The following is an 18,548-nucleotide window of genomic DNA, read 5'->3' as shown; positions in this document are numbered from 1 at the left end:
GCTTCCTGGCTGATGTTTTGGTCACTTTTGAATGCTGGCGGTGCTTTCACTCTAGTGGTAGCATGAGACGGAGTCTACAACCCACACAAGTGGCTCAGGTAGTGCAGCTCATCCAGGATGGCACATCAATGCGAGCTGTGGCAAGAAGGTTTGCTGTGTCTGTCAGCGTAGTGTCCAGAGCATGGAGGCGCTACCAGGAGACAGGCCAGTACATCAGGAGACGTGGAGGAGGCCGTAGGAGGGCAACAACCCAGCAGCAGGACCGCTACCTCCGCCTTTGTGCAAGGAGGAGCAGGAGGAGCACTGCCAGAGCCCTGCAAAATGACCTCCAGCAGGCCACAAATGTGCATGTGTCTGCTCAAACGGTCAGAAACAGACTCCATGAGGGTGGTATGAGGGCCCGACGTCCACAGGTGGGGGTTGTGCTTACAGCCCAACACCGTGCAGGATGTTTGGCATTTGCCAGAGAACACCAAGATTGGCAAATTCGACACTGGCGCCCTGTGCTCTTCACAGATGAAAGCAGGTTCACACTGAGCACATGTGACAGACGTGACAGAGTCTGGAGACGCCGTGGAGAACGTTCTGCTGCCTGCAACATCCTCCAGCATGACCGGTTTGGCGGTGGGTCAGTCATGGTATGGGGTGGCATTTCTTTGGGGGGCCGCACAGCCCTCCATGTGCTCGCCAGAGGTAGCCTGACTGCCATTAGGTACCGAGATGAGATCCTCAGACCCCTTGTGAGACCATATGCTGGTGAGGTTGGCCCTGGGTTCCTCCTAATGCAAGACAATGCTAGACCTCATGTGGCTGGAGTGTGTCAGCAGTTCCTGCAAGAGGAAGGCATTGATGCTATGGACTGGCCTGCCCGTTCCCCAGACCTGAATCCAATTGAGCACATCTGGGACATCATGTCTCGCTCCATCCACCAACGCCACGTTGCACCACAGACTGTCCAGGAGTTGGCGGATGCTTTAGTCCAGGTCTGGGAGGAGATCCCTCAGGAGACCATCCGCCACCTCATCAGGAGCATGCCCAGGCATTGTAGGGAGGTCATACAGGCACGTGGAGGCCACACACACTACTGAGCCTCATTTTGACTTGTTTTAAGGACATTACATCAAAGTTGGATCAGCCTGTAGTGTGGTTTTCCACTTTAATTTTGAGGGTGACCCCAAATCCAAATGGGTTGATACATTTGATTTCCATTGATAATTTTTGTGTGATTTTGTTGTCAGCACATTCAACTATGTAAAGAAAAAAGTATTTAATAAGATTATTTCATTCATTCAGATCTAGGATGTGTTGTTTAAGTGTTCCCTTTATTTTTTTGAGCAGTGTATATTTTATATTTGAGATTCTTCAAATAGCCACCCTTTGCCTTGATGACAGTGTTGCACACTCTTGGCATTCTCTCAACCAGCTTCACCTGGAATGCAGTCTTGAAGGAGTTCCCACATATGCTGAGCACTTGTTGGATGCGTTTCCTTCACTTTGCGGTCCGACTCATCCCAAACCATCTCAATTGGGTTGAGGTCGGGGGATTGTGGAGGCCAGGTCATCTGATGCAGCACTCCATCACTCTCCTTCTTGGTCAAATAGCCCTTACACAGCCTGGAGGTGTGTTGGATCATTGTCCTGTTGAAAAACAAATGATAGTCCCACTAAGCCCAAACCAGATGGGATGGCGTATCGCTGCAGAATGCTGTAGTAGCCATGCTGGTTAAGTGTGCCTTGAATTCTAAATAAATCACAGACAGTGTCACCAGCAAAGCACCCCCACACCATAACACCTCCTCCTCCATGCTTTACGGTGGGAAATACACATGCAGAGATCATCCGTTCACCCACACGGCGTCTCACAAAGGCACGGCGGTTGGAACCAAAAATCTCAAATTTGGACTCAAGACCAAACGACAAATTTCCACTGGTCTAATGTCCATTACCCGTGTTTCTTGGCCCAAGCAAGTCTCTTCTTCTTATTGGTGTCCTTTAGTAGTGGTTTCTTTGCAGCAATTCGACCATAAAGGCCTGATTCACACAGTCTCCTCTAAACAATTGATGTTGAGATGTGTATGTTACTTGAACTCTGTGAAGCATTTATTTGGGCTGCAATTTCTGAGGCTGGTAACTCTAATGAACTTCTGCAGCAGAGGTAAATCCTCATGAGAACCAGTTTAATCATAGCTCTTTGCTTATTTGAGCTGTTCTTGCCATAATATGGACTTGGTCTTTTACCAAATAGGGCTATCTTCTGTATACCCCCACTACCTTGTCACAACACAACTGATTGTCTCAAACGCATTAAGAAGGAAAGAAATTCCACAAATTAACTTTTAAGAAGGCACACCTGTTAATTGAATTGCATTCCAGGTGACTACCTCATGAAGCTGGTTGAGAGAATGCCAAGAGTGTGCAAAGCTGTCATCAAGGCAAAGGGTGGCTATTTGAAGAATCTAAGTATATAAAATATATTTTGATTTGTTTAACACTTTTTTGGTTACTACATGATTCCATGTGTTATTTCTTAGTTTTGATGTCTTCACTATTTTTCTACAATGTATAAAATAGTAAAAATAAAGAAAAACCCTTGAATGAGGAGGTGTGTCCAAACTTTTGACTGGTAGTGTACATTAAGGAGACTCACAGGATCCATCCTTGTGAAAATTAGAAAAAGTTTAAGTTTAACCTGGAACTCCATCTCAAAATGCGCATCAGCCAATTAAAATCGTTGACGTAGTTGCACGTGATCAAACGCTACATGTTAGCTGTTCCAATTACACAACTTGGCACATTTACCCCTATGCTAACCTGAGCAGGTGGCAGTGATTATTTCCTGTAACAAATTCTGCATCAGCCTATCAAATATCTTAGACTTTATATCCACCAACCAATGGCATTTCTTAAAATAGGTCAACTTGGCCACCAGAGGGATATTTTACACCTCCAAATTCAAGGTTTAGGTTTAGTTTTGTTCCGCTTGGTCTGTAGAGTGCCAATATTGCATGATGCATCCTTGACTAGGCTGCTAGCTACTAACGTTAGACAAAATTCAAAAGGTACGTTTTCGTATACATACAGTGGGGAAAAAAAGTATTTAGTCAGCCACCAATTGTGCAAGTTCTCCCACTTAAAAAGATGAGAGAGGCCTGTAATTTTCATCATAGGTACACGTCAACTATGACAGACAAAATGAGAAAAACAAATCCAGAAAATCACATTGTAGGATTTTTAATGAATTTATTTGCAAATTATGGTGGAAAATAAGTATTTGGTCAATAACAAAAGTTTCTCAATACTTTGTTATATACCCTTTGTTGGCAATGACACAGGTCAAACGTTTTCTGTAAGTCTTCACAAGGTTTTCACACACTGTTGCTGGTATTTTGGCCCATTCCTCCATGCAGATCTCCTCTAGAGCAGTGATGTTTTGGGGCTGTCGCTGGGCAACACAGACTTTCAACTCCCCTCCAAAGATTTTCTATGGGGGTTGAGATCTGGAGACTGGCTAGGCCACTCCAGGACCTTGAAATGCTTCTTACGAAGCCACTCCTTCGTTGCCCGGGCGGTGTGTTTGGGATCATTGTCATGCTGAAAGACCCAGCCACGTTTCATCTTCAATGCCCTTGCTGATGGAAGGAGGTTTTCACTCAAAATCTCATGATACATGGCCCCATTCATTCTTTCCTTTACACAGATCAGTCATCCTGGTCCTTTTGCAGAAAAACAGCCCCAAAGCATGATGTTTCCACCCCCATGCTTCACAGTAGGTATGTTGTTCTTTGGATGCAACTCAGCATTCTTTGTCCTCCAAACACGACGAGTTGAAAAAGTTCTATTTTGGTTTCATCTGACCATATGACATTCTCCCAATCCTCTTCTGGATCATCCAAATGCACTCTAGCAAACTTCAGACGGACCTGGACATGTACTGGCTTAAGCAGGGGGACACGTCTGGCACTGCAGGATTTGAGTCCCAGGCGGCGTAGTGTGTTACTGATGGTAGGCTTTGTTACTTTGGTCCCAGCTCTCTGCAGGTCATTCACTAGGTCCCCCCGTGTGGTTCTGGGATTTTTGCTCACTGTTCTTGTGATCATTTTGACCCCACGGGGTGAGATCTTGCGTGGAGCCCCAGATCGAAGGAGATTATCAGTGGTCTTGTATGTCTTCCATTTCCTAATAATTGCTCCCACAGTTGATTTCTTCAAACCAAGCTGCTTACCTATTGCAGATGCAGTCTTCCCAGCCTGGTGCAGGTCTACAATTTTGTTTCTGGTGTCCTTTGACAGCTCTTTGGTCTTGGCCATAGTGGAGTTTGGAGTGTGACTGTTTGAGGTTGTGGACAGGTGTCTTTTATACTGATAACAAGTTCAAACAGGTGCCATTAATACAGGTAATGAGTGGAGGACAGAGGAGCCTCTTAAAGAAGAAGTTACAGGTCTGTGAGAGCCAGAAATCTTGCTTGTTTGTAGGTGACCAAATACTTATTTTCCACAATAATTTGCTAATAAATTCATAAAAAATCCTACAATGTAATTTTCTGGATTTTTTTTCCTCAATTTGTCTGTCATAGTTGACGTGTACCTATGATGAAAATTACAGGCCTCTCTCATCTTTTTAAGTGGGAGAACTTGCAAAATTGGTGGCTGACTAAATACTTTTTTCCCCACTGTAACCACGTTTCCATCCACATATTTCATGCGAGTAAAGTATTTAATTATGCTAGAAATGGTGGTAGAAATGCTTTATGCGCAAATATTGATATAATAACCATCATATCGAGGTAAACTTGGAGTCACTTGATGATATGGTGTGTGGTCTTCCCACTACGACTTGGGAAACCATGCAGTTTATTAGGCTACAGATTAAATAAGTTACGATAACATTTACAGGGTGGTGAAAGTGCACAGTGATCTTGATGTTCCTTTCCAATAAATACTGAGGGTCTTATTCTGGTGACATGATCGATGCTTGACTGCCGTTTTACAAATACAAATATTCTCACTTTTATCCATAATAATCTCATCATTTAGACTAGCCTACCTGTACTGTATCTGCGAGCTGTTGGCTAGAGCACACATACCGAAACCAGAGTAGGCACATTTGCTATTTCTCGCAACAGTTTTTGTGACAAAACTATCGGTAGAATTGTAAATGCGATGGAAATACATTTAACTTTTATTTGGTACATTAAAACTTAAGTGAAAAATAAAAACATTTGTGCACTAAGTCATCACACACAGTTTTTTTATCCGCAACAAGTCAGTTTGGTGGAAACACACCACTGGTGGGAAATGCAGATTTTCTTTATGCAGATTTTAGAATATTCGCATAGAATATTTTAATTGGCTGATGCGCATTTTGAGATGGATAAAAGGTTTAAATGTAAACTATTTCTAATGTTCGCAATTGCAATTCTTAGTGCAAATCTAGACAAAATAAAAAGACCTAGCTAGCAAAAACAGTTTTGTTGATTAATTTGATGTTTTGGCGGTGTCGAAGGTGTTACTACGTTGGAGCTGTTAAATCGGTGAGCAGCTGCTCTTGTAATCATTGTCACGAAGCCACACCCGTCCCACTCGCATTAGATGTTCAGAACGAGAAAGTGTAGGCTATATAGAAATAATGATGCTCAAATTAAAAATAATTAAATAAAACAATTTGGATTTCTATCAGCCTAATCGAGGTGTAGATTACATCTCAAGTTACAGTGTTCGAACTTGTAAACAAGGTTGCATGGGATTTCTCTTAATGTGACTCAGTGTAGCCAATGGCAATGTCCGCTTTAGGTATAATGCCGGGAGCCGCTTGTGGTTCTCTTTCAGTCAACTCGGTTCGACATCTCACTATGGGACACACGCTTGTGCGTGTCATTCGCTGAAGCCTTATTTGCGGGTGCAGGCCTCGCTTTATAACCACCGCAATGCACTGGTTTCTCTTATGTCTATTTGCTTATGAGCCCATTTAACAGCTTTCTTCAGAAATGTATCTCTCAGCTTTACTGTTCCATTTGGTGTGGGCTACCACCCTACCACGAGCGTTGAGTGGCTTCTTTTCTATTTAAGCAATTCTGTTAATTTCGGCTTCACTTTACTGAGTGAAGTTACATCAGTTAGCTTGTTAGCAGTGCTGTTTGACGTCAGCTAGCTGTGTGGTTCCACAAAATGAGTGCCTTTTGAGTGCCCTTTGATATTTTAAGTAGAAATTGTTCACCAATATTGAATTTTAAAAGCCTGTTATAATAATTGATAATAACCACACGTGTCAAAGCTAGCAACCTTTCGTGCTAAATTCGTTTTGTTTGGCTGACCGGAGCGGGGCTGTTTCTTCAAAGTGTGTTACCCCACCATTGAAGCACCACCCCCCTTTACATTCTCTTGTAAAAAATAAGCCTAGTAGTGCATTTTACCTCAAGTTACTTGGTTTAAACACAGAGTCGGCACATGGTATTAACACGCGCTGGCTTGGTTAACCACCTATCGTCACTCAGGAGGTTATAGCCAGCTAATTAGCTAGCATCACTCTTAGAGCTACTTTCACTAACCTGAAAGTATATAGAATGACTTTATTTCCCACTCCCCTGGTGAATAAAGCTTTCTTTTTCACTGGTACTTCCTGTTTGAGATTTTGCTTGCAAGCAGGAATCAGGAGGATAGAGTTATGGTCAGATTTGCCAAAGGGAGGGCGAGGGAGAGTCTTGTATGCTTTTATGTGTGTGGAGTAAAGGTGATCTAGAGTTTTGTCACCTGGTAAACATTCGGTAAAACTAATTTTAGTTTCCATGCATTAAAATCACCGGCCACGAGAAGCGCCGCCTCTGTATGTCCATTTTCTTGTTTGCTTACGGCCCTATACAGCTCATTGAGTGTGGTCTTAGTGCCAGCATTGGTTTGTCACATAAACACTTAAAGAGCACAGAGAAAAAGACAACTCTAGACAAAAGTAGTCGGTGATGTCACAGGTTTACATTCCCTCTCCTCTACCTATTCAGGGGAATAGTTTTAAGGGTTGTCATCAACAATGATGGTATATTATGGCAGGGGATACAGTAGCTGTATGATAGTATTGTGGCAGCACAATTAGCTCAATTGAGACTGGGATTTCCACTTTGAATTTACGCGGACTCCTGTGGCAGTATTGAAGAATTGAGACACATAAACAATAGTGATTACACTCATAAAACTCATTATAATTACATGTTTAACCATTGCATACATTTGAAAGTAGTGCCTTCTTAGGTATAGACTGGGGAGCTACTGTAATCCATTGTATAATTGTATTATTTACACTAGCTATTGTGAAACCTATGAAAAGCTAACCCTTTTGCTACTCCTAGACCTATGTTCTGGGCTTTGCTACTAGTGTGTCAGTTGTTTGTCGAAGAATGTTTACACACTTGGTATGTTTACCCATGAGTGGTTTAGGATAAACATAAGTAGCATAAATCAGTCATAAAATAGCCATAAAGTCATCAGAAGAAACTCTCTACAACACTCTCTATAGCTAACTGTATGTCTCACTTATTAAAAGATAACAAATGTTGATTGTTGCCATCTTAATTAAACAAAATGTAGCAGGAGAATGGGAAGGAGTTTAGTGGTTCTGACTTCAGTGCATGGAAACAATGTACAGTTTGTGTTGTAAAATGAGACAGCAGTCACATAGATGCAATGCTAATTCAGTTATTTCAGATAGCAGCCTAAGGACAGACATGACTGTCCTTGAACCTGACCATTCACAACACAACCACTCAGTAAGAAAGTTGTTGTTGTCTAGTCTCTGGCATAGCTTGGAGTTAACACACAATGTCTGGGTCTAGGCCTAGACAGTGTAAGAAATCTGGGAATCCTGCAATTACTGATATACTGAAACACGAGCTGTTCCATTCAAAGAAGAGGGGTGTCTTGATTCAATTGATCATGTCTTTACTATTAAATAAATACACATGAAATTAGGTACATTTACATTACACAGAAAAGGAAGAGAAATGCTAAGGAATTGTATTGCTAATTCAATCAATGTCTCATATATAGATAATACAAGACGTGTCCATTTTCACAATATGCTCTGGGCAATAAAAAATATCTTTAATACGTTTAATCTATCCAAATGTTTAAATCTGGGTTAATTTTCCCAATGAGGCCCTAGGCTCAGAGGGAGCATGCAGTTCACCAGTAGTGGAACTGTCGGCAGTAGGATGTCACGACGCACCCCTCCATGTTGGCCTCCAGTTCCCACCCCTGGCACTGGCAGTCCCGGTTAATGCTTTGGAACTACATGAGGCGTTTGGCTCCGAGCTGAACGGCGGACAAAAGGGTGTCAGGGACCCAATAACTCAGACTTAATGGCCGGACTAGGGCGATTGTTATCTGTTATGGTATGCTGCAGATATTCCACTGGGCCGTAATAAAAAAAAGAGACTGCAGTGTATTGGTACCCATGACATTCTAATATGGGAATGGTTTCATGTTCATAAACGCTGACACCAGTTGCTAACCTGATAGATATTGTATATACTGTATTGATAACCTGCTATTAGATAACCTGGAATGATAAGCTGGTATTTGTAGATAACATGGAATGATAACCTGGTATTAGATAACCTGGAATGATAACCTGGTACCCATAAATAACCTGTAAGGATAACCTGTAATGATAACTTGGTCTTTGTAGATAACCTGGAATGATAACCTGGTATTTATTGATAACCTGGAATGGTCTTTGATTACCTGGTATCTGTAGATAACCTTGAATGATAACTTGGAACGATAACCTGGCATTTGTAGATAACCTGGAATGATAACGTGGTATTCATGTCCTGTTTATCTTTTGTTACAGTGCAATCAGTTGATGGCTTAGGAGAGGATGTGCTGGCTGGTACTCTTTGAATTGGCAGAGAAAGAGCAAATATTATGACTGGTCATCTGGGGTGAGACAACGGACATCGATAACCACAGATCTACTGCAAGAGTGAACCCAGCGATCGGACATCGGAAGTTTGAATGGACAAATTGGACATTGGGACATTATACGGAGCACACAAGGAGCGGAAATCTTTTCTAGTAAGCCTGGAGGCAGGGAAATTAGTAAGTCATGGCCCAAATGATTGCCTTAATTATTACATATATACCTATATATGAAGTGATGAAACTAGAGACTTATCCGAGTTCAAATATGTTTTCTTTATCTGTGAAACAGTGTCTTGTAAGGAACAGATGTGAATATTTTAATAAGAGAAAAATTGTTTGGTTGTAATGTTGACAATGTTTTAGTTGGGTCTGCTTTGTAGGTGTCATTGATAACCAAATGGTGGAGTTGCTCTCTGCTTATGTGCAGCCAGCAGAATGAGTTGATCTATTTTTATCTCGTTTCATATTGTCAACCAAAATAAGGCTGGCTTGAGGCGGAGCTGCTCGCTCAGCTAGCACCTACAATGTCTTTCAATTCACAACATCATGTAATGACAACAATATTCCAATTCAGAAAGGAGTAGGGAGTCAAAACTGAGACAAAATGACTCTACTATATACATGAAACACATCTGATTATTTTGTCCTCTTTTTTTCACATACTGTAAGCATCTGTTCACACACTCTCACACACAAAAGATGTCAGGTGCGCGCACACACACACAGACACAGAGAATGACCTACCGAAGGGACACAAAGGGTTTTCCCTAAGATGCAAATTGTATTTCATTGACAACTACCGGTATGTTAGTGATAGAATTGACCAGCTGCTTTGTTGACACAAACCTCGATCCATTTAAAGTTAACTGTATGCAAAGTAACATGGAAGTGTGTTATATATTTTTTTAAACCTAGCCTTGACTATTACTTAACCAAAGTTGAAACCCTGATTTTATTGTACGTGGTGGACACTTCCTCTGGAGATGTTGTGAAAATAGATAAAGATTGAATAGAACATACGTACATATGCTGATGTTTATATTTCTGTGTCCTACAATGTGTCGCAAATCATGACATTTGAGACAATTCTACTTAGTTTGACTGTTAACAATGTTCCGATCTTCAGAAGTCATGTTCCGTTTTTATTTACATGAACATTGAACATGTTGTGGATGCTGCTCCAACAAGATCTATGATTTTCCACTTCAATTTTGTTTTTTGGCAAGTGGCTGTTTCTTATTGTGCTGTTCTCATATAATTACTCATAGAACATCTGCCCACTCTCTTTTGGCCTGCTTTCAAAGACACAAAGTTGTATGCACTGCTTGCTTGTTGCAGCTTTATCAGACAAATCAAGTGTTTGCTTTTTTAAAACATAAATGCCATCTTGTGTTTAACCCCATCCTTCTTACATTCAGTCAACAGCCAAGAACTTAGTAATGCTCGCTCCTGGGCGTGCTGTCTATTATTGTGATGTCGGCCCATGATGACTGTGCTTCAGTGCATCAACAACACAGAGTTCTTTATTATTTTTATGTTATTGAAAGGGGTGGAACATAATACTATATACAGTATTATTTGCATAGACAATGGACTGGATATCTATTCTCTTCCATAAAAAGAAAACATACATACAGTGGGGCAAAAAAGTATTTAGTCAGCCACCAATTGTGCAAGTTCTCCCCCTTAAAAAGATGAGAGAGGCCTGTAATTTTCATCATAGGTACACGTCAACTATGACAGACAAATTGAGAAAAAAATCCAGAAAATCCCATTGTAGGATTTTTAATGAATTTATTTGCAAATTATGGTGGAAAATAAGTATTTGGTCACCTACAAACAAGCAAGATTTCTGGCTCTCACAGACCTGTAACTTCTTCTTTAAGAGGCTCCTCTGTCCTCCACTCATTACCTGTATTAATGGTACCTGTTTGAACTTGTTATCAGTATAAAAGACACCTGTCCACAACCTCAAACAGTCACACTCCAAACTTCACAATGGCCAAGACCAAAGAGCTGTCAAAGGACACCAAAAACAAAATTGTAGACCTGCACCAGGCTGGGAAGACTGAATCTGCAATAGGTAAGCAGCTTGGTTTGAAGAAATCAACTGTGGGAGCAATTATTAGGAAATGGAAGACATACAAGACCACTGATAATCCCCTCGATCTGGGGCTCCACGCAAGATCTCACCCCGTGGGATCAAAATGATCACAAGAACGGTGAGCAAAAATCCCAGAACCACACGGGGGGACCTAGTGAATGACCTGCTGAGAGCTGGGACCAAAGTAACAAAGCCAACCATCAGTAACACACTACGCCGCCAGGGACTCAAATCCTGCAGTGCGAGACGTGTCCCCCTGCTTAAGCCAGTACATGTCCAGGCCCGTCTGAAGTGCATTTGGATGATCCAGAAGAGGATTGGGAGAATGTCATATGGTCAGATGAAACCAAAATATAACTTTCTGGTAAAAACTCAACTCGTCATGTTTGGAGGACAAAGAATGCTGAGTTGCATCCAAAGAACACCATACCTACTGTGAAGCATGGGGTTGGAAACATCATGCTTTGGGGCTGTTTTTCTGCAAAGGGACCAGGACGACTGATCCGTGTAAAGGAAAGAATGAATGGGGCCATGTATCGTGAGATTTTGAGTGAAACCTCCTTCCATCAGCAAGGGCATTGAAGATGAAACGTGGCTGGGTCTTTCAGCATGACAATGATCCCAAACACACCGCCCGGGCAACGAAGGAGTGGTTTTACGTAAGAAGCATTTCAAGGTCCTGGAGTGGCCTAGCCAGTCTCCAGATCTCAACCCCATAGAAAATCTTTAGAGGGAGTTGAAAGTCTGTGTTGCCCAGCGAGAGCCCCAAAACATCACTGCTCTAGAGGAGATCTGCATGGAGGAATGGGCCAAAATACCAGCAACAGTGTGTGAAAACCTTGTGAAGACTTACAGAAAATGTTTGACCTGTGTCATTGCCAACAAAGGGTATATAACAAAGTATTGAGAAACTTTTGTTATTGACCAAATACTTATTTTCCACCATCATATGCCAATAAATTCATTAAAAAAATCCTACAATGTGATTTTCTGGATTTTTTTTCTCATTTTGTCTGTCATAGTTGACGTGTACCTATGATGAAAATTACAGGCCTCTCTCATCTTTTTAAGTGGGAGAACTTGCACAATTGGTGGCTGACTAAATACTTTTTTTCCCCACTGTATTTAATTGTACTGTCTGAAAATACACAGAACACTTGAACTCATATCAGTGCCCCCCCCCCACAAAATAGTTAGAGGTCTGTAGTCAAGATTTTCCTCAATGTTCAGAAAACCCTATCAAACTTACCATGCTACCCTCTGCTAAAAATGACTTTGTTATCAAATTCTTATGCATCATTAGTTATTTAACCATGATTGCAGAAAAAGTAAGTGCTGTTTATTCCCTGATCCCATAGTCCCATTGTTTTACATTTTGAAGCAAACACAAAACCCATGCACGTTCTGATAATTTATGTCTGTCAGTCAAAGTGTAATAGTTTAAAGCTAAATCCCTCAGCAGTTAATGGTATAATTTAGTGTGCCTAGCAAGAAGTTGTTGTGTCTTGCCATAGTTAAGCTAAAATACTCTGGATTCCCAAATTGTAGTAGAATAAGCAGTAACTTAAGGGAAAACAAAGAGAAAGATGTATCAAGTTTTTCTACTATATTACGATGTTACTATACTGTTAGATACTGTATACTGTTAGCCAAGCTGACCTGCTTCCTAGTTATCTACCCAATCCATAGTATATGTGACGGCTTCTTTTGAAAATATCAATCAGCGTTATGTTCCGGCCTAAAGCACTTCACATAATGATAAGAATGTAAAAAAAAAAAAAAAAAAAGCCATTCTAAGTAATTGGTATAGCCTGTGTAGCCTGAAGACCACAACAATGATATTTGACTACATTATGGTAACATATTATGGTAATTACCTAACTATGATTGGACTGAACTGAAAAGACAAAGTCAAAGAAAAGGCTTTTTACAATGCTCTAATATCAAATATTTGGCTTAGCCCTGCCTACAGTATCTAGATGTATCCTTAGTATAGATATGAGGCCTGTTTCAAGGTGTGACTAGTTACAGTGAAAAGGTCCAGAAAATGGACAACTAGCTGGTCTGTCTTTGAACACTAACCTGGGTCCGTATTCACACAAAGTGTCTCAGAGTGCTGATCTAGGATCAGGTCCCCTGTCCAGGTTATCTTATTCATTGTGATCTAAAAGGTCAAACTGATCCTTTATCAGCACTCCTACTCTGACATGCTTGATACATACTGCCCCAAATATAACAAACATATACAAATCAAATCAAGTTTTATTTGTTACACACTTCGTAGACAACAGGTGTAGACTAACAGTGAAATGCTTAATTACAGGTTCATTTCCAACAATGCAAAGTTAAAGGTAAAAAAATTAATACAATATTTAAATAGTGACACGAGGAAAAAATACACAGTGAATAACAAATAAAAATAATGAGTAAAAATATCATGGCTATATACAGGAACTACAAGTACCGAGTCGATGTGCAGGGGTACGTGGTAATTGAGGCAGCTATGTGCTGTACGTATAGGTAGGGGTAAAGTGACTAGGCAACAGGATAGATAATAGACAGTAGCAGCAGCGTATGTGGTGAGTGTGAAAGTGTGTATGAATGTGTGTGCATGTTATGTGTGTGTGGGCGTATGTAGTGTCTGTGTGTGTTGGTTTCAGTAATATGTTTCAGCCATGGAATCATTGTACCATCACTAAGTACGTTTACCATGAACATCCACATGGAAATGACATGGGTTATTTTTCTGTTAAAATATAACTCAATGTTAATGCTGTCCGAGTATGTGTGTGTATGTATGAACCATTCATTTTCATGAACACTTGAGGGTCATTAAGGGGGTGAAATCAAAATGGAACTGTCTCTAAAAGTTGATATTAAAATAACTCCGTAGAAGTGTATTTCAGGATGTGTATAATATTTCTACAGTCCAAATGTGATAAAGTACCCATGTTTTGGTCAGCCTTGCTTTTTTCTGCATGATGCTTTGTTTTTGAAAAGTGCATCCTAATCTGAGATGTGTGTATTCTAGGAGCTTGTTAATTTCCTACACTTATTATTATTTTTATTATTTTTTTTTGGGGGGGGGTAAATCTTCAGACTTTTGGATTTTCTACATGAATATCATTTTTGTAGGCAGCAATATGAGATGTGATTGAACGGAGTATGTGCAATGTTGAATAAAGACAAATATAATATATTAAATAAAAACAAGCGCGAGAGTGACTTGAAGGTATTGCAACAACGTGATCTATGAGTGGTATTCATATGTCACCTCATAATTTACTGTCCTTACGCAAGAAGCACCTGTTGGACATGTTTTGCCTTATTTTCTCCCCCATAGCCATTGCTATACAGTGCATTCGGAAAGAATTCAGACCCCTTGACTTTTTCCACATTTTGTTACGTTACAACCTTATTCTAAAATGTATTAAATATATATTTTTCTCATTCAGCTACACACAATACCCCATAATGACAAAGCAAAAACAGGTTTTTAGAGATTTTAGCAATTTTTACATAAGTATTCAGACACTTTACTCAGTACTTTGTTGAAGCACCTTTGGCAGTGATTACAGCCTCTAGTCTTCTTGGGTATGACACTACAAGCTTGGCACACCTGTATTTGTGGAGTTTCTCCCATTCTTCTCTGCAGATCCTCTCAAGCTCTGTCAGGTTGGATGGGGAGCGTCGCTGCACAGCTATTTTCAGGTCTCTCCAGAGATGTTCAATCGGGTTCAAGTCCTGACTCTGGCTGGGCCACTCAAGGTCATTCAGTGACTTGTCCCAAAGCCACTCTTGCGTTGTCTTGGCTGTGTGCTTAGGGTCATTGTCCTGTTGGAAGGTGAACCTTCGCCCCAGTCTGAGGTCCTGAGCGCTCTGGAGCAGGTTTTCATCAAGGATCTCTCTGTACTTTGCTCCGTTCATCTTTCCTTCGATCCTGACTAGTCTCCCAGTCCCTGCCGCTGAAAATCATCTCCACAGCATGATGCTGCCACCACCATGCTTCACCATCGGGATGGTGCCAGGTTTCCGCCAGACCTGACACTTGGCCAAAGAGTTCAATCTTGGATTCATCAGACCAGAGAATCTTGTTTCTCATGGTCTGAGATTCCTTTAGGCCTTTTGGCAAACTCCAAGCGGGCTGTCATGTGCCTTTTACTGAGGAGTAGCTTCCGTCTGGCCACCCTACCATAAAGGCCTGATTGGTGGAGTGCTGCAGAGATGGTTGTCCTTCTGGAAGGTTCTCCACAGAGGAACTCTGGAGCTCTGCCAGAGTGACCATCGGGTTCTTGGTCACCTCCCTGACCAAGGCCCTTCTCCCCCGATTGCTCAGTTTGGCCGGGCGGCCAGCTCTAGGAAGAGTCTTGGTGGTTCCAAACTTCTTCCATTTAAGAATGATGGAGGCCACTGTGTTCTTGGGGACCCAGAAATATTTTGGTACCCTTCCGCAGATCTGTGCCTCGAAACAATTCTGCCTTGGCGCTCTATGGACAATTCCTTCGACCTCATGGCTTGGTTTTTGCTCTGCATGCACTGTCAACTGTGGGACCTTTATAGACAGGTGTGTGCCTTTCCAAATCATGTCCAATCAATTGAATTTACCACAGGTGGACTCCAATCAAGTTGTAGAAACATCTCAAGGATGATCAATGGAAACAGGATGCACCTAAGCTCAAAATCGTCAACTACTTCAGCAAGTAAGCCATCAATTTTTGCTGGTTGGAATGAATGTGAAGTGCCCCTTTGGTTACATAATGATTTATTTATTATAAAGAGCAGAATGTTAATGTCATGGAACATTTGACGCTAAAATGTAAAATGGAGGCAGTGGTTCGCTGGCTCTGAGTCTCTCCCTCAGTTACTGTTCAGTTAGGTAAAATGATCTAGCATGTTTTTTAAGACTGGCCCCTTTTGTCTCTCACTCAGTGTCAGCTAACCTCCGTCACTAGAGACTGAGGATCACAATGACAGGACGTTTTCTTCCAAACGGGTCTTTAGGTTGTTGTTTTTGAAACCTGATGCTCGAGTCATTCATGTTTGGCACTGTTTAAATATTTTAAATGGGTCCGTCGTGCTGCAATTACTTGACTCTTGGACAAGCGCCAGCCGCATGAGTCAAGCCCTCGACAAAGGCATTGCGCTGTACCTGCTCTCTGTGCTTCTCACAATTAGCTGATCAGGGACACGTCCACAGCAGCAGCCACTGTTCGCAGCAGCCAAACCACAAGCTTCACCACAGGGACATTTTACCCAGCTGTTTTTAGACAAATACCACCTAAAGTATTTGAAAATGTTGAAGGAAACATATGAAAGAAGTGCTAAGTGCATTATTACTTCATTACCTTTTTTAAAGGGGACACAACATTTGAAATACACCTGAAGCAAGGGTAACAAAATAATTGGCTCCTTGATGATTCTGGATTCTTATCATAATGATCATCAAGGAGACATAATTATTTTGTTACCCTTGCTTCAGGTGTATTTAAAATGTCCACTCCCCTTTAAGAAAGGCAATGAGGTAATAATGCACTTGTCATTGTGTGTGATAGTGTTCTCTCTCAAAGGTCAATGTGTGACACTGGGGCCAGACCACGGGGGCGTAAATTAGACATGTGTGGAGTTATATATAGCCGGGCGCCCATCACAGCTGTCCTCTGAAACTGTGTGAACCTGCAGAGGGGGATACAAAAGGTTCTGTCCACATATACTTGCTGCGCACACACACACATGCACACAAACACATGCCGGGACACACATGCGCGCACACACAATTACTCGCACACACACGCAAACGCAAACGCACACACGCACACACACACACACACATACATACATACAGTGGGGAAAAAAAGTATTTAGTCAGCCACCAATTGTGCAAGTTCTCCCACTTAAAAAGATGAGAGAGGCCTGTAATTTTCATCATAGGTACACGTCAACTATGACAGACAAATTGAGAATTTTTTTTCCAGAAAATCACATTGTAGGTTTTTTATGAATTTATTTGCAAATTATGGTGGAAAATAAGTATTTGGTCACCTACAAACAAGCAAGATTTCTGGCTCTCACAGACCTGTAACTTCTTCTTTAAGAGGCTCCTCGGTCCTCCACTCGTTACCTGTATTAATGGCACCTGTTTGAACTTGTTATCAGTATAAAATACACCTGTCCACAACCTCAAACAGTCACACTCCAAACTCCACTATGGCCAAGACCAAAGAGCTGTCAAAGGACACCAGAAACAAAATTGTAGACCTGCACCAGGCTGGGAAGACTGAATCTGCAATAGGTAAGCAGCTTGGTTTGAAGAAATCAACTGTGGGAGCAATTATTAGGAAATGGAAGACATACAAGACCACTGATAATCTCCCTCGATCTGGGGCTCCATGCAAGATCTCACCCTGTGGGGTCAAAATGATCACAAGAACGGTGAGCAAAAATCCCAGAACCACACGGGGGGACCTAGTGAATGACCTGCAGAGAGCTGGGACCAAAGTAACAAAGCCTACCATCAGTAACACACTACGCCGCCAGGGACTCAAATCCTGCAGTGCTAGACGTGTCCCCCCTCCTTAAGCCAGTACATGTCCAGGCCCGTCTGAAGTTTGCTAGAGTGCATTTGGATGATCCAGAAGAGGATTGGGAGAATGTCATATGGTCAGATGAAACCAAAATAGAACTTTTTGGTAAAAACTCAACTCGTCGTGTTTGGAGGACAAAGAATGCTGAGTTGCATCCAAAGAACACCATACCTACTGTGAAGCATGGGGGTGGAAACATCATGCTTTGGGGCTGTTTTTCTGCAAAGGGACCAGGACGACTGATCCGTGTAAAGGAAATAATGAATGGGGCCATGTATCGTGAGATTTTGAGTGAAAACCTCCTTCCATCAGCAAGGGCATTGAAGATGAAACGTGGCTGGGTCTTTCAGCATGACAATGATCCCAAACACACCGCCCGGGCAACGAAGGAGTGGCTTCGTAAGAAGCATTTCAAGGTCCTGGAGTGGCCTAGCCAGTCTCCAGATCTCAACCCCATAGAAAATCTTTGGAGGGGAGTTGAAAGTCCGTGTTGCCCAGCGACAGCCCCAAAACATCACTGCTCTAGAGGAGATCTGCATGGAGGAATGGGTCAAAATACCAGCAACAGTGTGTGAAAACCTTGTGAAGACTTACAGAAAACGTTTGACCTGTGTCATTGCCAACAAAGGGTATATAACAAAGTATTGAGAAACTTTTGTTATTGACCAAATACATATTTTCCACCATGATTTGCAAATAAATTCATTAAAAATCCTACAATGTGATTTTCTGGATTTTTCTTTCTCATTTTGTCTGTCATAGTTGACGTGTACCTATGATGAAAATTACAGGCCTCTCTCATCTTTTTAAGTGGGAGAACTTGCACAATTGGTGGCTGACTAAATACTTTTTTTCCCCACTGTACATACACACACACACAGAAACACATCCAGACCGAATATAGAGTAATGTTTGTTGTTGGTTCCATAGCTTTTGTTAGCGCCTGCCACTGTC

General features: G+C 41.6%; 1 protein-coding gene across 1 annotated transcript in view; it reads left to right on the top strand.

Moving 5' to 3' along the window:
- LOC121573294 (potassium voltage-gated channel subfamily A member 1) overlaps window positions 1-10,562 on the top strand; it is a 31,721-nt gene extending 21,159 nt beyond the window's left edge. The window contains 1 exon segment of the mRNA XM_041885150.2: window positions 8,839-10,562. The gene's annotated coding sequence lies outside the window, so the exon portion shown is untranslated.
- Window positions 10,563-18,548: the final 7,986 nt, after the last annotated feature.

Source organism: Coregonus clupeaformis, chromosome 15 (genome assembly GCF_020615455.1).
Source record: "Coregonus clupeaformis isolate EN_2021a chromosome 15, ASM2061545v1, whole genome shotgun sequence".
Classification (NCBI taxonomy): domain Eukaryota; kingdom Metazoa; phylum Chordata; class Actinopteri; order Salmoniformes; family Salmonidae; genus Coregonus; species Coregonus clupeaformis.
This window is presented reverse-complemented; position numbering and strand designations above follow the sequence as displayed.